The sequence below is a fragment of the Choloepus didactylus genome, chromosome 10 (genome assembly GCF_015220235.1).
Source record: "Choloepus didactylus isolate mChoDid1 chromosome 10, mChoDid1.pri, whole genome shotgun sequence".
Classification (NCBI taxonomy): domain Eukaryota; kingdom Metazoa; phylum Chordata; class Mammalia; order Pilosa; family Megalonychidae; genus Choloepus; species Choloepus didactylus.
The window spans coordinates 15,043,134-15,048,378 of record NC_051316.1 but is presented as its reverse complement, the minus strand read 5'-3'; positions in this window follow the sequence as shown (position 1 = coordinate 15,048,378).

The following is a 5,245-nucleotide window of genomic DNA, read 5'->3' as shown; positions in this document are numbered from 1 at the left end:
AGAGAGGAATTAACGAAAGACAGTCACTCCAGGAGTGTTCAAGAGGGTAGCGCTCGCTCTTAAAACCGGAACGGGTAGGCTCGGCATCCTAAAAGGAGGGAAAGAAAAAGCTGGTGTGTGTGCAAGACCCAAGCACTGGAGAAGGAAACCAAGAGGGGAACAGGAGCCAAAACTGGGTGTTTGCCTCTTTTATTTTACATATTTCAAGTATATATAAATATATTACATGTCTGTATATGCTTCTAAACATATGTATTCCTATATATACATATTCCTATACATACTTTCAAGCACCTTTAATTTGTGATACAAAGATGTCCCAAAATAATGAAATAGTTTGAAGTATGGAGCAGTTTGGGCAAGAGACTCCGAAATAAGGAATAGTGGATAGAAAAAAGAAACAATCAAGATAGAAAAGAAGCAGGGGCTACGGAAGAACTGAGTAGAGAAATATGTTCAGTGAAAGCATGTATCAGTCCCGTGTTTCCGAATGCTTCGTGCTAGTTGTCTGGCTTCCAGTGGGAATGTTTAAAGGGTAAAATGGATGCTTTTAGTAGGAAGAATTTGAGTGTCTGTTTTAATTTTCAGTGAAAACATCACTCCTGAAATATAAGAGGTTCTATGAGATGTTTCACTTTACAAAGATAAATAAGGTGCAGAGGCAAAAGCAGGGTGGTTTCATGTGTGGTTGTGTCTGTGCCTTTGGATTGTGTTTAGTGAGTTTATTCAAGATTCTCCTAAGAATAGGAAAAAGAATTTCTGTAAATCTTGCATTTCATTTAATATTAGTAGGTATGACTGTTGTACAAAAATGAGTACAGTATCTTGATTTTTTCTTAGATTTTTCTTTTTATAAAAATGATTTTCTAAAATAATCAGCAAAGTTTTTCACAATGTTGCATAAAAAGTTTTCTCTCCCCACAAACTATTCCATCATGTATTTCCTTTTTTCCTCTCTCTGATAATTACTCTCCTTCCCTTGGAATATAGAATCTTCAAAACTATTCATTGAACAATTAAAGTAATTTTTTTAACACTTTTTGGTTATTTTTTTCAAAAATAAATTTTAAACTGCCTCTTATGCTTTGAATGATCCATTTCAAATCCTTACACCTGCAAAAAACCACAGTCCTCTTTAAGGAACGTTCCATTCCTGAGTTTGGAGATGAAAATGCCTATTTGGATCTCGTAGCAGCTGGTATTGTGATTATATGAAACAATCTCTGATATGCTGTATCTGTCTCACTGGTTAGAGAATTGAATTTTTCCCCCTGAATAATTTCCAATTTGAGAAAGTGGCATAAGGGTTTTGGGGAACTCGCATCTCTTTCTGGGGAGGTCAGAGAGGTCCAGCTTTATGGGATGAGTTCAGAAGGCAGGGCAAGCTAGGTGGCTGCTCACGCCTGCAAAGTTAGGGAGTGCCATTTTCTCTGGGCCCCTTCCGTCCACCCCAGCTGTTGGTCTTGCTAATGAATCCCTTGCCTAGCTGTGAAATCGTCCAGTGGTGCTGCGGGCTTCTGGCCTCTGCAGAGGAAAAACCCTGAGTGAATTCAAGTACAGTGTGTTCCCTTTGTTTTGCAGCTGGTGTGGTGAGGGAGTCTAGTTCAAGTGGATTGAATCAAAAAGGAGAATGAAGGCATTCACTGTCTATTTCATTGAGGATGGCTCATTTAAAGTAAACACCGTTCAAATGGTCTCCAAATGGCCCGTTCTATATGAAGTCATACAGGATGCCCCCTTGGGGCTGTCATTCTCCTTTAACTGGATCGCTTTGTGTGCACTGCATTTTAATGCCCTTCAACCTTAAACCCCATATGTGTGCCTCATCAGGCCATGGGCTTCAGTGCACATGTGGCACCCATACCACCAGCATTCTTTGCATCTGCCTCCAGAAAGTCAGCTCAAGCAATGGGGGAGGAAGCTGAGAAGACTAGAGCTTGTAGTTGATGATGATGATGACGACGACGACAACAATGATGACAATAGGAACATTGTTTGAACATTTACTGTGTGCCAATTACTATGCCTAGTGGGTTCTATGTATATTATCTAATTTAATCCTCACCTAGTCCTGTTATTCCCTCATTAGAGATGAGGAAACGGATGCACAGAGGGATTAAGTAATGTTCCCAAACTGGTAAGTGTGGAGCAGGGATTTGAACCCCAGCAGTCAGATTCCAGAGCCTCAAACTCTTAACCAATGGACATACTCAAAAGAAACTCTCATCCATTCCTTTTGCCTAGAAAAGTGAGGTAGGCTGATCCCAGACAACAGACAATCCAGAAATTATTTTATTTCTCTTTGTCTTCGGAATGCATGTTCTGCTTTCGGGGGCAGTATTTGTACCTTATTTGCATTTTTTGCAGTCTGGTTTGAAGATGAGGTCATGTGCTCCCTAAGCAGCTTCTGGTGGCAGTGGGCAGTCTTCATGCAAGATTGGGCTCGTGGACTAATCTTGTGTCAAACAACCCAAAAGAGATTTTTCCACCAAATGAGAATAAAAGAAATGCCCTCTTCGTAATGAATAAATAAAACCCTCCCCTAGAGCTCTGGAAGCTTTTGGTGAGGATGGCACTGGCTCCCAGCCTTGGTCTGGAATCAGGGAAAAGAAGCTCAGGGCCAGACACTTTCGAGAAGTGTCCGAGAGGAGTCTGACCTGAGTTCTTAGGAATGTGGGTTTCTGGCTGGTTCTTTTTGGCCCCAGCTTATTGATCCTCCCTGGACTGTCACTTGGCATCCAGGAAAACTGTCTTTGTTTTAAAAGCTTGAAGTATGAAGCTGTTTATTCCAAATGAGCTCCACTAAGGAGAGGAAGTCTAGGAATCTAGAAAAATTGAAAAAAAGAAAAAAAAATCCTGAAGGCTAAAGAGGAAATCATCTCGAGCATTTAAAATATAGGTTTGAGTGATGTTTTCAAGACATTTCCAGTAAAGATTATTTTCTTTCCCTCTTGGCTGTAGCTCCTCTTCAAAATGTCACTCACAGCTCCACTGAGTTCCTTCTGTTTGTCAGCCCATTTATATGGCTCCACTGATCAAGGCCCAACCTGAATGGGTGGGGCCACACCTCCATGGATATTATCTCATCAGAGTCATCACCCACAGCTGGGTGGGGCACATTCCATGGAAACACTCAAAGAATTACAATCTAATCAACACCAATAGGTCCTCCCACACAAGATTACATTAAAGATAATGGTGTTTGGGGGACATAATACATTCAAATTGGCACAACCCTCTTCTCCATGTAACTGAACCATATGCAGAGTGTTGACCATGAAGCAGGAGCACGTCTGAAACCAGGCAGCCTGAGAACACAAAAAGCCATTTGGCTCAAGAGAGGAAATGGACACACATTCCTTTTTAAAGTTTCTGAAATCAGTGTGTTCCTGAAGAGCCATTTAAATACGCTCACCAGTGTGTTTTATTTTGTGAAATGTGGGGCAGGCCAGTTATGCAATGGGAACCCTGAAATGTGATACATCCATCTTAACCAGCTCAGGTTTTATTCAATTCTTCAAGCCTTAATCCTATTAACTCGCCTGCACAAAGGAAATTCAGCTCTCCTCTGTGATGATTCTACCCAGGCCTCATGGCATTTGTAAACCAAATCTTGAATTTTACAAATACAGCTTATTGGTTGATTAAAAAATATAGCAAGCATCAGGGAAGCCACTTTCAAAAAAGGATATTTTAGCTTGTTTACTTTAAGAAATGCCTTGAAAGAGATTGATTTCCATCCGTTTATAGAATTAGAGGATTTTTTTTAAAGGGACTTCATTTGAATATGCAATTTTTTTTTTTTTTTGGTCTGAAACACACCAAATGCCAAATGTATGGCTTTTTAAAGCCAAATCTTTGGTTTTACAAATAAAGGTCACTGGCTGATTAAACATATAAACAACATCAATGTAGCCACTTTTCAAAATGAATTTTTTAGACTCTTTACTAAAAAGAAAAGGAGGTTTAAAAGGGTTTGACAATTCACAATGAGTTTATAAAATGAGAGGATTTTTAAAAAGCAACTTCTCTTGAATAAGTCAGATTCCTGGTGCCAAACACATCAGACTCATATCTGTCTGCATGTCCTTTGGACATAGAGCTACCCCTGCAAAATACCAAGATCTGATTGTGATGTTAGAAGCTAATCTCATCGTAGTGAACATGAGCTAATGACTTATTAGTCCATATTACATTGTATACTTTTCAGTCTGCTGCCTGCAGTTTTGATTAAATTTAGTTCCTACCATTTAGATTTCAAACAGCAAAGTCTTCCTGTTACTTCCTATCAAGTGAATAAGACCTTTCTCTAAAATTCTGAACTATAGTAGACCTCCATTATTTATACAATTTGTCCAACCCTTAATGTAAAATCAGAGTGGATATTTGCATCCATCCTCCTTCTGTTCAGAAATACTTGCTGTTTACAGGTGGCTGGCAATCTGCTCCCTGCCGCTGTGACTTGGAATGTCTAGTCATTTTGGTTTACATAAAAGTTTCACTGGGGTGTTTGCTTTCCAAGGTCATTTCAGTGTCAACTTTGGCAGTCCACACAAAGTCTGCCTGTTCCATGCGATTTGCACAGGAAAAGAAAGCATTTTATCCAATCCATTCACCCTGTTTTCTCTCCTTAGCCTAAATTCTTTGAATATGCATTAGCAGAGTGATAAAATTCACCTTCTCTTCTGAAGTCTAGATTTATTTCTGTGTCTGATTTCCTATTCTGTCTGACTCCTTTCCTGCCTAGAAGGCACCAGGCCTTAGCCAGGATGACTATGCTCCACTCCCAGAAGTCTCTGCCAAAGTTATGAATGTGCTGGGGCCACGGGAGTGTCCTCCCAGCTCTGATAGGATCTCGTCTGATTTGGAACATCAAGGAAGAGAATTTTTTTGGTGAATGAAGCTGTACTCTCATGTCCTCGAGAGTTTACTTCCCTGTAGCTGGGTAATTTAAGGCAGTTTGCCTTTCATGTCAACTGTGTCAAAGTATCCAAGAAAGCTATAACATCAGACCAGCCAGGAAAATGAGAGGCTAGACAGTAACATGTTTATAATATAAATCCTTCCTGTTTTCTCAACCCTTGCTCCCCTGGCAGTTTTCCATTCTAACAGTCAGGAGAACACACTGGAGATTTGCCTACCGCAAATGGCCACCAATTTATGGAATCCTAGAGAATGTATAGTTACTTTATTAAGGAAAATCCCAAAGCTGCAAATCCACAAACCCAGTGAAATTCCCAAGATC